The sequence below is a fragment of the Bombina bombina genome, chromosome 1 (genome assembly GCF_027579735.1).
Source record: "Bombina bombina isolate aBomBom1 chromosome 1, aBomBom1.pri, whole genome shotgun sequence".
Classification (NCBI taxonomy): domain Eukaryota; kingdom Metazoa; phylum Chordata; class Amphibia; order Anura; family Bombinatoridae; genus Bombina; species Bombina bombina.
Genome location: NC_069499.1, coordinates 1,370,958,025 through 1,370,976,828, shown reverse-complemented (window position 1 = coordinate 1,370,976,828; position 18,804 = coordinate 1,370,958,025). Strand labels below are relative to the sequence as shown.

General features: G+C 39.1%; 1 protein-coding gene across 2 annotated transcripts in view; it reads left to right on the top strand.

Moving 5' to 3' along the window:
• The window catches only part of NPR1 (natriuretic peptide receptor 1), a 336,428-nt gene that overhangs the window by 41,729 nt on the left and 275,895 nt on the right, over positions 1–18,804 (top strand). The window lies entirely within an intron of this gene.

Here is an 18,804-nt window from a genome sequence, read left to right as displayed (position 1 = left end):
GGATTATCTCAGTCGCCAAACGTTGCATCCGGGCGAATGGTCTCTTCACCCAGAGGTATTTCTTCAGATTGTTCAAATGTGGGAACTCCCAGAAATAGATCTGATGGCTTCTCATCTAAACAAGAAACTTCCCTGGTATCTGTCCAGATCCCGGGATCTTCGGGCGGAGGCAGTGGATGCATTATCACTTCCTTGGAAGTATCATCCTGCCTATATCTTTCCGCCTCTAGTTCTTCTTCCAAGAGTATTCTCCAAGATTCTAAAGGAATGCTCGTTTGTCCTGCTGGTAGCTCCAGCATGGCCTCACAGGTTTTGGTATGCGGATCTTGTCCGGATGGCCTCTTGCCAGCTGTGGACTCTTCCGTTAAGACCAGACTTTCTGTCGCAAGGTCCTTTCTTCCATCAGGATCTCAAATCCTTAAATTTTAAGGTATGGAGTTTGAACGCTTGATTCTTGGTCAAAGAGGTTTCTCTGACTCTGTGATTAATACTATGTGACAGGCTCGTAAATCTGTATCTAGAGAGATATATTATAGAGTCTGGAAGACTTATATTTCTTAGTGTCTTTCTCATCATTTTTCTTGGCATTCTTTTTGAATACCGAGAATTTTACAGTTTCTTCAGGATGGTTTAGATAAAGGTTTGTCCGCAAGTTCCTTGAATGGACAAATCTCTGCTCTTTCTGTTCTTTTTCACAGAAAGATTGCTAATCTTCCTGATATTCATTGTTTTGTACAAGCTTTGGTTCGTATAAAACCTGTCATTAAGTCAATTTCTCCTCCTTGGAGTTTGAATTTGGTTCTGGGGGCTCTTCAAGCTCCTCCTTTAGAACCCAAGTATTCTTTGGTCATTAAATTACTTTTTTGGAAAGTTTTGTTTCTTTTGGCCATCTCTTCTGCCAGAAGAGTCTCTGAATTATCTGCTCTTTCTTGTGAGTCTCCTTTTCTGATTTTTCATCAGGATAAGGCGGTGCTGCAAACTTCTTTTGAATTTTTTTACCTAAGGTTGTGAATTCTAACAACATTAGTAGAGAAATTGTGGTTTCTTCATTATGTCCTAATCCTATGAATTCTAAGGAGAAATCATTGCATTCTTTGGATGCTGTTAGAGCTTTGTATTATTATGTTGAAGCTACTAAGTCTTTCCGAAAGACTTCTAGTCTATTTGTCATCTTTTCCGGTTCTAGAAAAGGCCAGAAAGCTTCTGCCTTTTCTTTGGCATCTTGGTTGAAATCTTTATTTCATCATGCCTATGTCGAGTCGGGTAAAACTCCGCCTCGAAGGATTACAGCTCATTCTACTAGGTCAGTTTCTACTTCCTGGGCGTTTAGGAATGAAGCTTCGGTTGATCAGATTTGCAAAGCAGCAACTTGGTCCTCTTTGCATACTTTTACTAAATTCTACCATTTTTGATTTGTTTTCTTCTTCTGAAGCAGTTTTTGGTAGAAAAGTACTTCAGGCAGTGGTTTCAGTTTGAATCTTCTGCTTATGTTTTCATTAAACTTTATTTTGGGTGTGGATTATTTTCAGCAGGAATTGGCTGTCTTTATTTTATCCCTCCCTCTCTAGTGACTCTTGCGTGGAAAGATCCACATCTTGGGTAGTCATTATCCCATACGTCACTAGCTCATGGACTCTTGCTAATTACATGAAAGAAAACATAATTTATGTAAGAACTTACCTGATAAATTCATTTCTTTCATATTAGCAAGAGTCCATGAGGCCCACCCTTTTTTGTGGTGGTTATGATTTTTTTGTATAAAGCACAATTATTCCAATTCCTTATTTTTTATGCTTTCGCACTTTTTTCTTATCACCCCACTTCTTGGCTATTCGTTAAACTGATTTGTGGGTGTGGTGAGGGGTGTATTTATAGGCATTTTAAGGTTTGGGAAACTTTGCCCCTCCTGGTAGGAATGTATATCCCATACGTCACTAGCTCATGGACTCTTGCTAATATGAAAGAAATTAATTTATCAGGTAAGTTCTTACATAAATTATGTTTTTTAAGACTCATTATCCTCAGGCATGGTACCCAAGGATTGGCGTAAAGCTGATGTGGTGCCACTCTTCAAAAAGGGAAGTAGGGATAATCCAGGAAACTATAGACCAGTTTGTCTGACATCAATAGTGGGGAAGATATTTGAAAGGATTATAAAGGATTATATTGATGAGCATATTCGTGTAAACAAGATTATGAGTTCTAATCAGCATGGTTTTATGAGAAATAGATCATGTCAAACTAATCTAATTAGATTCTATGAGGAAGTAAGTAAAAATATAGATAAAGGGGAATCAGTTGATGTGTTATACTTTGATTTTCAAAGGCGTTTGATACAGTGCCACATGAGAGATTAATGCACAAAATTAAAGGACTGGGGATAGCTGAAAATGTTAGCTTATGGATAAATAACTGGATAAAAGATAGGGAGCAACGAGTAGTAGTAAATGGATTATACTCAGATTGGACAAAGGTAATCAGTGGAGTCCCCCAGGGATCAGTACTGGGCCCTATTCTTTTTAATATTTTTATAAATGACTTGGAGCAAGGATTAAATAGTGACATCTCTATTTTTGCAGATGATACTAAGTTAAGTAAGGTCATTAGGTCAGCGCAGAATGAACTTTCGTTACAAAGGGACCTGCAAAAATTAGAAGTATGGGCAGGTAAATGGAAAATGAGATTTAAAACGGAAAAAATGCAAGGTTCTACATTTTGGAAGTAAAAATAAGCAGGCAACATATTATTTAAATGGGACAAGACTTAGCAAAACACAGGAGGAAAGGGATTTGGGGGTAGTAATAGATAACAAGCTAAAGATGGGTGCACAATGCAGGGCAGCAGCTTCAAAGACTAATAATATACTAGCATGTATTAAAAGAGGCATTGACTCAATGGAGGAAAGCATAATTCTGTCACTATATAAAGCCCTGGTAAGACCTCACCTTGAGTATGGAGTATGGAGTATGAAGTGCAGTTCTGGGGATCAATCGCAAAAAAAGTTAGCAGAACTAGAAAAAGTTCAGAGAAGGGCCACAAAGCTAATACGGGGATTGGATAATTTAACCTAGCCAAACTGGGTCTGTTTTCTTTAGAAAAAAGGCGCTTAAGAGGTGACATGATTACTTATTATAAATATATTCAAGGCCCATATACAGAGATGGCAGAAGCTCTGTTTATTCCAAGAAAATTGTTTGTGGCCAGAGGTCACAATTTAAGGTTGGAGGAAAGGAGATTTAATCTCCTGCAACGGAAACATTTGTTCATTGTAAGAGCAATAAAATTGTGGAACTCATTACCAAAGGAGGTAGTGAATGCCAATACCCTAGATACATTTAAAAATTGTTTGGATACATTTCTGTCTATAAACAAAATTCATGGATATGATTGCTAGTATTAAATGGGTCACCTTTTAGTGGGATTATTTATGCTTAATTGGAGCTTTTTGTATATGTTTTAGATTTGTATAGGTTGAACTCGATGGACTTCGGTCTTTTTTTTCAACCTCATCTACTATGTTACTATGTAACTTACTGATCACTTCACACATACACACCTGCACCTTTATACACATACTTATACTTACTGATCACTTCACACAGAACTGCCCCTTCATACATATACTGATACTTACTGATCACTACACACACACACCTACACCTTTATACATATACTGATACTTACTGATCACTTCACACACACCTGCACCTTTATACATATACTGATACCTAGTGATCACTTCACACACACCTGCACCTTCATACATATACTGATACTTACTGATCACTACACACACACCTGCACCTTTATACATATACTGATACTTACTGATCACTTCACGCACACCTGCACCTTTATACATATAAATATACTTACTGATCACTTCACACACACCTGCACCTTCATACATATACTGATACTTACTGATCACTTCACACACACCTGCACCTTTATACACATACTTATACTTACTGTTCACTTCACACACACCTGCACCTTTATACATATACTGAAACCTACTGATCACTACACACACACCTGCACCTTTATACATATACTTATACCTACTGATCCCCTCACACACACCTGCACCTTTATACACATACTTATACTTACTAATCACTTCACACACACCTGCACCTTTATACATATACTTATACCTACTGATCACTTCACACACACCTGCACCTTTATACACATACTTATACTTACTGATCACTTCGCACACACACCTGCACCTTTATACATATACCTACTCATCACTTCACACACACTCACACCTACACCTTCATACATATACTTATACCTACTGATCACTTCACACACACACCTGCACCTTCATACATATACTTACACCTACTAACCACTTCCTACACACACCTGCACCATTATACATATACATATACCTACTCATCACTTCACACACACTTACACCTACACCTTCATGCATATACTTATACCTACTGATCACTTCACACACACACCTGCACCTTCATACATATACTTACACCTACTAACCACTTCCTACACACACCTGCACCATTATACATATACATATACCTACTCATCACTTCACACACACTTACACCTACACCTTCATACATATACTTATACCTACTGATCACATCACACACACCTGCACCTTCATACATATACTGATACCTACTGATCACATCACACACACCTGCACCTTCATACATATACTTATACTTACTGATCACTTCACACACACCTGCACCTTCATACATATACTAATTCCTACTGATCACTTCACACACACCTGCACCTTTATACATATACTTATACCTACTGATCACTTCACACACACTTGCACCTTTATACACATACTTATACTTACTGATCACTTCACACACACCTGCACCTTTATACATATACTGATACCTACTGATCACTTCACACACACCTGCACCTTTATACATATACTTACTGATCACTGCACACACACCTGCACCTTTATACATATACTGATACCTACTGATCACTTCACACACACACACCTGCACCTTCATACATATACTTACACCTACTAATCACTTCCTACACACACCTGCACCTTTATACATATACATATACCTACTCATCACTTCACACACACTTACACCTACACCTTCATACATATACTGATACCTACTGATCACATCACACACACCTGCACCTTCATACATATACTTATACTTACTGATCACTTCACACACACCTGCACCTTCATACATATACTAATTCCTACTGATCACTTCACACACACCTGCACCTTTATACATATACTTATACCTACTGATCACTTCACACACACTTGCACCTTTATACACATACTTATACCTACTGATCACATCACACACACCTGCGCCTTCATACATATACTGATACTTACTGATTACCCCACACACACACACCTGCACCTTTATACTTATACTTACTGATCACCTCACACACACCTGCACCTTCATACATATACTTATACTTACTGATCACCTCACACACACCTGCTCCTTTATACATATACTTATACCTACTGATCACTACACACACACACACACACCTGCCCTATATATATATATATATATATATATATATATACCTACCTACTGATCACCTCTCACACACCTGCACCTTTATACATATACTTATACTTACAAATCACCTCACACACACCTGCACCTTCATACTTATACCCACTGATCACTACACACACACACACCTGCCCACATATATATATATATATATATATATATATATATATATATATATATATATATAAAACTACTGATCACTTCACACACACCTGCCCCTTCATACATATACTGATACTTACTGATTACCTCACACACACCTGCACCTTCATATATATACTAATTCCTACTGATCACTTCCCACACACCTGCACCTTCATACATATACTTATACTTACTGATCACCTCACACACACCTGCAGCTTCATACATATACTAATTCCTACTGATCACTTCACACACACCTACACCTTTATACATATACTTATACTTACTGATCACCTCACACACACCTGCACCTTTATACATATACTTATACCTACTAATCACCTCACACACACCTGCACCTTCATACGTATACCCACTGATCACTACACACACACACCTGCCCATATATATGCCTACTGATCACATCACACACACCTGCACCTTCATATATATACTAATTCCTACTGATCACTTCCCACACACCTGCACCTTCATACATATACTTATACTTACTGATCACCTCACACACACCTGCACCTTCATACATATACTAATTCCTACTGATCACTTCACAAACACCTGCACCTTTATACATATACTTATACTTACTGATTACCTCACACACACCTGCACCGTTATACATATACTTATACTTACTGATCACCTCAAACACACCTGCACCTTCATACTTATACCTACTGATCACTACACACACACACACCTGCCCCTATATATATATATATATATATATATATATACCTACTGATCAATTCACACACACCTGCACCTTTATACATATACTTATAATTACTGATCACCTCACACACACCTGCACCTTTATACATATACTTATAATTACTGATCACCTCACACACACCTGCACCTTTATACATATATTTATACTTACTGATCACTGCACACGCACCTGCACCCTCATACTTACATGCACCTCACTTCATACGTATATCAAGAGGGGGGGGTATTGCTTACGTGAAGTTTACTGCAGTTTGCCTGTTACCACATTCAACAAGTGTCTGAGCGCTTCCCTGTAGTTGTGTTTATCGTGTCTTCCACCATCTGGAGAGGGTAAGCTGCACGGACATTGACATGTCTATTTAAGAGACTTCAACTGTTGTGTTTTGGATTAAGGTATATCCATATGCTGTAAGTCGTAAGGCACCCTGAATATTCTTTATGAACATTTCAGACTCAGAGGTTTTTGATATTATTAGGCATATTGGGTTCTAGACATGGCATCTGGTGGATATGTTTTTCAGCAATCTGCTGAGGATATTAGTGACAGTGAAGATTTGTTCAATAATGACACCATTGAACAGGAAGCAAACACTTGACCTTTACTGCCTGTCTATTTCCCTATTATATGCCAGCTCTGTTATATGATATGGTATTTGCTGATATGGAGAAATAAATACAGCGTTTACTTCATCCTCTTGAATCAAGGACTTTTTACACACCTTTTCTTTCTGCTGAGTGCATTGATTGTTGTACCCCTTCATATGTATACTAATACTTACTGATCACTTCACACACACTTCCACCTTCATACATATACTTATACTTACTGATCACTTCACACACACCTGCACCTTCATACATATACTTATACTTACTGATCGCTTCACACACACCTGCGCCTTCATACATATACTGATACCTACTGATCACTTCACACAACTGCCCCTTCATACATATACTTACTGATCACTTCACACACACCTGCAGATTCATACATATACTTACTGAAGCAGGTGTGTGTGTGAAGTGATTAGTAGGTATATGTATGAAGGTGCAGGTGTGTGTGCGTGTGAAGTGTGTGCATACATATACCTACTGATCACTTCACACACACACACACACACACCTACACCTTTCATACATATACCTACTAATCACCTCTCACACACACCTGCATACATATACCTACTGATCACTTCACACACACACACACACACACACACACACACACACACACACACACACACACACACACACACACACACACACCTGCACCTTCATACATATACCTAGTAATCACCTCACACACACACTTTCATACATATACCTACTAATCACTTCACACACACACACCTGCATGCATATACCTACTGATCACTTCACACACACCTGCATACATATACCTTCTAATCACTTCACACACACACCTGCATGAATATACCTACTGATCACTTCACACACACACACCTGCATACATATACCTATTAATCACTTTACACACACACCTGCATGCATATACCTACTGATCACTTCACACACACACTTGCATACATATACCTTCTAATCACTTCACACACACACACACACACACACTTGCACCTTCATGCATATACCTACTAATCACCTCTCACACACACCTGCATACATATACCTACTAATCCCTTCACACACACACACACACACACACACACACACACACACACACACACCTGCACCTTCATACATACCTAATAATCACCTCTCACACACACACCTGCATACATATACCTACTAATCACCTCACACACACACCTGCATACATATACCTACTAATAACTTCACACACACACCTGCATACATGTACCTACTGATCCCTTCACACACACACCTGCATACTTATAACTACTAATCACTTCACACACACACACACACACACCTGCATACATATACCTTCTAATAACCTCTCACACACACACACCTGCATACATATACCTACTAAACATCTCACACACACACACACCTGCATGCATATACCTACTAATCATCTCACACACACACACCTGCATACATATACCTACTGATCACTTCACACACACCTGCACCTTTATACATATACCTACTAATCACTTCACACACAAACACACACTTGCATAAATATACCTACTGATCACTTCCCACGCACCTGCACCTTCATACATATACTTATACCTACTGATCACTTCCCACGCACCGTCATACATATACTTATACCTATTTATCACTTCCCACACACACACGCACCTACCTGCACCTTTATACATATACGTATACCTACTGATCACTTCACAAGCCTGAGCCTGACAGATAGATCAGCATGCTAAGGCACTGTGGCTGAGCTCTGTAGAAACCCAAGGGTTGCAGGTTTGATCCCCGACAAGGTCCACTCAGCCTTTCATCCTTCTGAGATTGATAAAATGAGCAGCACCTTGAGACCCTTACGGGTGATTATCCGCGCTTTAGAAGTACCCAATATAGACTCATACTTACTGATCACTTCACACACACCTGCACCCTCATATATATATACTTATACCTACTAATCACTTTACACACACCCGCACCCTCATAAATATACTTATTCCTACTGATCACTACACACACACCTGCACCTTTATACATATAATTATACCTACTGATAACTACACACACACCTGCACCTTTATACATATACTTATACCTACTAATCACTTCACACACACCTGCACCCTCATAAATATACTTATACCTACTGATCACTACACACACACCTGCACCTTTATACCTATACTTACACCTACTGATCACTTCACACACACACACACACCTGCACCTTTATACCTATACATATACCTACTGATCACTTCACACACACCTGCACCTTTTATACCTATACTTATACCTACTTATCACTTCCCACGCACACACAGGCACCTACCTGCACCTACCTACTGATCACTTCACACACACTTGTACCTTTATACATATATACTGATACCTACTGGTCACTTCACACACACCTGCACTTTTATACATATACTTATACTTACTGATCACTTCACACACACTTCCACTTTATACATATACTTATACTTACTGATCACTTCACACTCACTTGTACCTTTATACTTATATACTGATACCTACTGATCACTTCACACACACCTCCACCTTTATACATATACCTACTGATCCCCTCATAAACACCTGCAACTTTATACATATACTTATACCTACTGATCCCCTCACACACCTGATCACTTCACACACACCTGCACCTTCATACATATACATATACCTACTGATCACTTCACACACACCTGCCACTTTATACATATACTTGATCACCTCACACACACCTGCACGGCACTTTTATACATATACTTATACCTACTGATCACTTCACACAAACCTGCACCTTCATACATATACTTGATCACCTCACACACACCTGCACCTTTAAACGTATACCGACGGATCACTTCACACCCACCTGCACCTTCATACATATACTTATACCTACTAATCACCTCACACACACCTGTACCTTTATACATATACTTATACCTATTGATCACTTCACACAGTTCTGCACCTTTATACATATACTTATACTTACTGATCACTTTACACACACCTGCACCTTCAAACATATACTTATGCTTACTGATCACTTCCCACACACCTGCACCTTCATACATATACTTGATCACCTCACACACACCTGCACCTTCATACATATACTTGATCACCTCACACACACCTGCACCTTCATACATATACTTATACTTACTGATCACCTCACACACACCTGCACCTTCATACATATACTTATACCTACTGATCACTACACACACCTGCACCTTCATACATATACTTATACTTACTGATCACCTCACACACACCTGCACCTTCATACATATACTTATACCTACTGATCACTACACACACCTGCACCTTCATACATATACTTATACTTACTGATCACTACACACACACCTGCACCTTCATACATATACTTATACCTACTGATCACTACACACACCTGCACCTTCATACATATACTTATACTTACTGATCACCTCACACACCTGCACCTTCATACATATACTTATACCTACTGATCACTACACACACCTGCACCTTCATACATATACTTATACTTACTGATCACTACACACACACCTGCACCTTCATACATATACTTATACCTACTGATCACTACACACACCTGCACCTTCATACATATACTTATACTTACTGATCACCTCACACACACCTGCACCTTCATACATATACTTATACCTACTGATCACTACACACACCTGCACCTTCATACATATACTTATACTTACTGATCACTACACACACACCTGCACCTTCATACATATACTTATACCTACTGATCACTACACACACCTGCACCTTCATACATATACTTATACTTACTGATCACCTCACACACACCTGCACCTTCATACATATACTTATACCTACTGATCACTACACACACCTTCACAAATACACACAGATATGCATCTCCACCCTCACATATGTACATAGGGGAAGGAAGACGTTCTTAGGATAATTCCCTTCCTGGGGAAGGAGCGAACTGGAGTAGGAAGAGTTTTTGACATTCCCCACATCCCCCTTTAACTACATTCCATGTTCTTAACCACTGGACTACCAGGCTTTATCTTCTGTATGCCAATACCTCACAGTATGACTGTTTTACTCCTAATGGAACCAGTTTACTTACATATTTACTAATCATTTTCCACACTGAAGTAGCACAGATCTATTATTTAAATGGTTATCTGGAATCATTTTTCTTCCAGTCTCCAGCAAATGCAAGTTAAGTAGATTCACTGCTTTTACCTGCTGGATGCAGAATAGATGGAGGGGGGTTGTAGAGTGGTTTCCTGCTTCCTGTTGTGTGTGGCCAGAGTTGATCTTTTGCTCTCTTCTTCCATCAGAAATGTCACAGTTTCCCGTTGGGCTGTCAGGTAACATGGGAATTGTGCCCGGCAGGAAACCTCCAGCTGACAGAGCACACTGAGGGCAGAGGCATTGGGGGTTAGTGTTGGATACAGAAGACAGCAGTACATTTTTACAGCTTTATACGGAATTTACAGGGGGAGAGGGGGAGTCAGAGCATATATTTTATAGTGTCAGAATAAAGATATTATAAACAAAATATATATAAAAAATATAACAAAGAGGCATTTTCCTTTTAACAGAAAAGGCTGTATAACTTTATTGACTGAATAGTTCCTGTGTACCGCAGGTCTGCCACCTTTTAGCAGAAGCAATAACGTCTACAAATAAATAACCATTTATTTCTGTATGTCACCCTTTGATAATCTATCCTTTCAGTTAGTCCCTATTTGTGGAGAGCACTTGACAGCAGGTTTTTTTTTATGAGTCAGTGCCATTATGAAGTTTTGGAAATTTCCCAAATGCCGTATGGAAAAACTATCTTTCCATAAACCTTGCGGTTGTAAGGGAAACCTCTACAGGCCAAAGGTGTTTTCCGTCCTTAGTATAAATTGCAATCTTTCCACTAATTGTGTTTGAACAATATTTGTACCATTTTCTTAAAAATGACTGATATCGCTTAAAGCAATATTCCAAACCTGCCAGCACTTAATTCTTTGAATATTTTAGGTCCTGTGTTAGAGGTCTGCAATATTTCTTGGAAAATTTCAAGTTGCTAGAAGCCTTAAGCATTGTTTCAGGAAATATTGCATAACAAATGAAAGCACTGGCAATAGTATTAATCATGGAGATAATTCTACATGCTGCTGTCATACAGAAACTAGGATTAACCCCTACTTCTACATAACCCCCTAAGCGCCAGAAACCCCTTACAAAATATATAAAAAATCTTATCCATCAATACGCTAACTGCATTGATCTGTAACTCCCTGTAACATACACTACTCAAGTGAAAGAACCCATTGATGCAGCCCACTATTAAACCCCATCACAAGATATTTCCCCTTCTTCTAAATTTTCCGCCAAGAAAGCCCACCACAGAAAAGACTCTCTTTGCCAAGGAACCCCCTCTGCAACTCTCAGCCATCTCAAGGTCACTGAGGAGCCCCACTCAAATTAAAGGGACACGCAAGTCAAAATTAAACTTTAATGATTCAGATAGAGCATGCAATTTTAAACAACTTTCCAATTTACTTCCATTAACAAAATGTGCACAGTATTTTTATATTTACACTTTTTGATTCATCAGCTACTACTGAGCATGTGCAAGATTTCACAGAATATACGTACATGCATTTGTGATTGGCTGATGGCTGTCACATGATACAGGAGGAGTGGAAATAGACATAACTTTGAAATTTGTCTGATTTTGTTTTACTACTCATTTGAAGTTCAGACTAAGTGCTATTGCAAATCTACTGTATTTACTGATCCGTTGAGGTCCCACCTTAGTCCTTTTTACAGAGATGTACTGTTGTTTCATCATTCTAGTTTGAAGGCATGGATCACTAATAAAAAAAAAAAAGCATAAAAAAATAACAGATTTTCTACTATGATGAACGACCTTGATCTGAATTCTTAGGGGTCAATTTATTAAAGTGTTCACGGACATGATACGATGTAGCGTATCATGTCCGTTTCACATCGATAAATGTCAACCGCATACGCTGTTGGCATTTATCATTACACAAGCAGTTCTTGTGAACTGCTTGTGCAATGCCGCCCCCTGCAGATTCGCGGACAATGCTAACATCGGGTGTCATTCAGCTCGATTTTATAGGATTAGGCGGATTGATGTCCGCGGCCTCAGAGCAGGTGGACCAGTTATGGAGCAGCTGTCTTTAGACTACTGCTTCATAACTACTGTTTAAAGGGACACTCAGGTTAAATTAAATTTACATAATTCAGATACAGCATGTAATTATAAACAACTTTCCAATTTACTTCCATTAAAAAAAATGTGCACAGTCTTTTATATTTACACTTTTTGAGTCACCAGATCCTACTGAGCATGTGCAAGAATTCACAGACTATGCGTATATGCATTTGTGATTGGCTGATTGCTATCACATGGTACAAGGGAGTGGAAATATACATAACTTTGAAATTTGTTATAAAAAAATCTACTAGTCATTTGAAGTTCAGACTAAGTTCTATTGCATTGTCTTGTTATCTTGCATTTGTTGATTAGGCAAATCTAATGTGTTGACTGGTCCTTTAATTATCAAGCTCCGAATGGGGCATTAAGCTCATTCGGAGCTTGATAATTCAGCCCCATTGTCTCTTCTGACTCTCCCTTTATTCCTCCTGAATAATAATATACTGTAGTTTGTCCATATGCACATAACACTAGGGAAGATTCATTTTCTTTAAGAGCTTATTTGTGAAGACATTTCACATATGTAGAATGTACCAAATCACAATTTATTTGCACTTCTTGGAAAGCTACCATGAAAGTTATTAAGTAGTAGGATAGCCACAAGACAGAACAACTGAAATAGAAGAGGGGTTTTAATGGGAAGTAAGATAAGTAAAGGCAGTGCAAAGTTAAAGAAAAATAATTAAAAAAAAATACACAAACATTTGGATTTCATGGATTAGAATGACATTGAATTTGAAACCAGAAAATCTTGCACTTCGCTTAAAGAAACAGTAAAGTCATAATTAGACATTCATGATTTACACAGAGCATACAATTTTAAACAACTTTCCAATTTACTTCTAATATTTAATTTGATTCCTTCTCTTGTTATCCTTTGCTAAAAGGTTTATCTAGGTAAGCTCAAGAGCAGCAAAGAACTGAGCTTGCGGTAGCAATAACCAGTCGCTTGTAATGGCTGGTTAATATCGCACGCCCGCAAATGGATTTTATTTTTCCAGTTTGCGGGCATGCGACGGTTTAGCGCTCCACTTGTAATCTAGCCCTATATTTTCATGAAATAATTACAAATCCAGCCTATATTACATAATGAAGGTTATTATATGTGGTTATGTTAATATGAATCAAACTGGCTAATTTTTATCCTTGACTGATCCTTGGTTATAACTTCTTCTTTACTTTGGATGTACCACACTGCTTACATTCTTCCCTAAGCACTGCTTCTACACATTGTATTGCCCTGCTCCCTCCTATATCTCAGACCTTGTCTCCAGATACTCTCCCTCCCGTCCCCTTCGCTCTGCTCACAACCTCCTAGACTCTACTGTTCAGGAATACATACAACCTACACTAACCTTTCCTAACCCCAGTTCCTCTCCTCCTTTGAAACCCCTTAGCATGTAAGCCTATGAGCCCAGCTGTTTACAGATCACCTTCATTAGAGCTGACTAGAACAGTGCAACTCTCAGCAGGGCCCCTAACCATAAGGGGCCCAATCCGATATGCAGCGTCGCCCGCAAAAGCCGGCGCTGCCGAATTTTGTGCGAGTTTGGTATCCTATATACGGCATAACCTAAAAGTTACGCTCGTATATTTCTGCCTTCGCCCGTAGTTTTTTGGGCCATAGACAGGTATACCAAACCCGCGCAGTTTGGTATCCAATATACAGCGTAAGGCCTTACGCTGTGTATTGGAGCCCCGTAGCTCCCTAAACTGGCTGCTAAATAAAACCTAACACCTAACGCATGCGCAATGTCTATCTACCTGTCAACCGCGATCCCTCGCTGCAATCCCTAATAAAGTATTTAACCCCTAAACTGCCACTCATGGACACCGCCGCCACCTACATTAAATGTATAACCCCCTAATGTGAGCCTTTACCACGCCGCCATCTACAGGGAGTGCAGAATTATTAGGCAAGTTGTATTTTTGAGGATTAATTTTATTATTGAACAACAACCATGTTCTCAATGAACCCAAAAAACTCATTAATATCAAAGCTGAATAGTTTTGGAAGTAGTTTTTAGTTTGTTTTTAGTTATAGCTATTTTAGGGGGATATCTGTGTGTGCAGGTGACTATTACTGTGCATAATTATTAGGCAACTTAACAAATAACAAATATATACCCATTTCAATTATTTATTTTTACCAGTGAAACCAATATAACATCTCAACATTCACAAATATACATTTCTGACATTCAAAAACAAAACAAAAACAAATCAGTGACCAATATAGCCACCTTTCTTTGCAAGGACACTCAAAAGCCTGCCATCCATGGATTCTGTCAGTGTTTTGATCTGTTCACCATCAACATTGCGTGCAGCAGCAACCACAGCCTCCCAGACACTGTTCAGAGAGGTGTACTGTTTTCCCTCCTTGTAAATCTCACATTTGATGATGGACCACAGGTTCTCAATGGGGTTCAGATCAGGTGAACAAGGAGGCCATGTCATTAGATTTTCTTCTTTTATACTCTTTCTTGCCAGCCACGCTGTGGAGTACTTGGACGCGTGTGATTAGGCATTGTCCTGCATGAAAATCATGTTTTTCTTGAAGGATGCAGACTTCTTCCTGTACCACTGCTTGAAGAAGGTGTCTTCCAGAAACTGGCAGTAGGACTGGGAGTTGAGCTTGACTCCATCCTCAACCCGAAAAGGCCCCACAAGCTCATCTTTCATGATACCAGCCCAAACCAGTACTCCACCTCCACCTTGCTGGCGTCTGAGTTGGACTGGAGCTCTCTGCCCTTTACCAATCCAGCCACGGGCCCATCCATCTGGCCCATCAAGACTCACTCTCAGTTCATCAGTCCATAAAACCTTAGAAAAATCAGTCTTGAGATATTTCTTGGCCCAGTCTTGACGTTTCAGCTTGTGTGTCTTGTTCAGTGGTGGTCGTCTTTCAGCCTTTCTTACCTTGGCCATGTCTCTGAGTATTGCACACCTTGTGCTTTTGGGCACTCCAGTGATGTTGCAGCTCTGAAATATGGCCAGTGGCATCTTGGCAGCTGCACGCTTGACTTTTCTCAGTTCATGGGCAGTTATTTTGCGCCTTGGTTTTTCCACACGCTTCTTACGACCCTGTTGACTATTTTGAATGAAACGCTTGATTGTTCGATGATCACGCTTCAGAAGCTTTGCAATTTTAAGAGTGCTGCATCCCTCTGCAAGATATCTCACTATTTTTGACTTTTCTGAGCCTGTCAAGTCCTTATTTTGACCCATTTTGCCAAAGGAAAGGAAGTTGCCTAATAATTATGCACACCTGATATAGGGTGTTGATGTCATTAGACCACACCCCTTCTCATTACAGAGATGCACATCACCTAATATGCTTAATTGGTAGTAGGCTTTCGAGCCTATACAGCTTGGAGTAAGACAGCATGCATAAAGAGGATGATGTGGTCAAAATACTCATTTGCCTAATAATTCTGCACTCCCTGTATATTACCTATCCCCTAATGTGAGCCCCTTACACCGCCGCCATCTATATTAACCACCCCCTAATGTGAGCCTCTTACACCGCCGCCACCTACATTAACTACCCCCTAATGTGAGCTCCTACCCCACCGCCAGCTATATTAAAATTATTAACCCCTAATTTAATCCCCCTACACCGCCGCCACCTATATTAAAATTATTAACCCCTAATCTAATCCCCCTAAAGTAATCACCTCTATTACCAGCCCTTAAAAGGGCCTTTTGCGTGACATTGCCCCAAAGTAACAGCTCTATTGCCAGCCCTTAAAAGGGCTTTTTGCGGGCCATTGCCCTAAAGTAATCAGCTCTTTTACCAGCCCTTAAAAGGGCTTTTTGCGGGGCATTGTCTCAAAGAAATCAGCTCTTTTGCATCTAATCTAAATCCCCCTACACCACCGCCACCTATAATAAATGTATTACCCCCTAATCTAATCCCCCTACACCGCCGCCACCTATATTAAATAGATTAACCCCTAATCTGACCCCCCTACACCGCCGCCACCTATATTAACTATATTAACCCTAATTATATTAGGGTTAATATAGTTAATATAGTTATTAGATTATATATATTAACTATATTAACCCTATCTAACCCTAACACCCCTAACTAAATTCTTATTAACCCCTTAATGACCACAGCACTTTTCCATTTTCTGTCCGTTTGGGACCAAGGCTATTTTTACATTTCTGCGGTGTTTGTGTTTAGCTGTAATTTTCCTCTTACTCATTTACTGTACCCACACATATTATATACCGTTTTTCTCGCCATTAAATGGACTTTCTAAAGATACCATTATTTTCATCATATCTTATAATTTACTATAAAAAAAATTATAAAATATGAGGAAAAAATTGAAAAAAACACACTTTTTCTAACTTTGACCTCCAAAATCTGTTACACGTCTACAACCACCAAAAAACACCCATGCTAAATAGTTTCTAAATTTTGTCCTGAGTTTAGAAATACCCAATGTTTACATGTTCTTTGCTTTTTTTGTAAGTTATAGGGCCATAAATACAAGTAGCACTTTGCTATTTCCAAACCATTATTTTTCAAAATTAGCGCTAGTTACATTAGAACACTGATATCTTTCAGGAATCTCTGAATATCCATTGACATGTATATATTTTTTTTTAGTAGACATCCCAAAGTATTCATCTAGGCCCATTTTGGTATATTTCATGCCACCATTTCACCGCCAAATGCGATTAAATACAAAAAATCGTTCACTTTTTTACTAATTTTTTCACAAACTTTTGGTTTCTCACTGAAATTATTTACAAACAGCTTGTGCAATTATGGCTTAAATGGTTGTAAATTCTTCTCTGGGATCCCCTTTGTTCAGAAATAGCAGACATATATGGCTTTGGCGTTGCTTTTTAGTAATTAGAAGGCTGCTAAATGCCACTGCGCCCTACACGTGTATTATGCCCAGCAGTGAAGGGGTTAATTATGGAGCATGTAGGGAGCTTTTAGGTATAATTTTAGCTTTAGTGTAGTGTAGTAGACAACCCCAAGTATTGATCTAGGCCAATTTTGGTATATTTCATGCCACCATTTCACCGCCAAATGCGATCAAAAACGTTAAATTTTTCACAATTTTAGGTTTCTCACTGAAATCATTTACAAACAGCTTGTACAATTATGGCACAAATGGTTGTAAATGCTTCTCTGGGATCCCCTTTGTTCAGAAATAGCAGACATATATGGCTTTGGCGTTGCTTTTTGGTAATTAGAAGGCCGCCAAATGCTGCTGCATTTCACACGTGTATTATGGCTAGCAGTGAAGGGGTTAATTATGTAGCTTGTAGGGAGCTTGCAAGGTTAATTTTAGCTTTAGTGTAGAGCTCAGCCTCCCACCTGAAACATGAGACCCCCTGATCCCTCCCAAACAGCTCACTTCCCTCCCCCACCCCACAATTGTCCCCGCCATCTTAAGAGTTTCTGCCAGT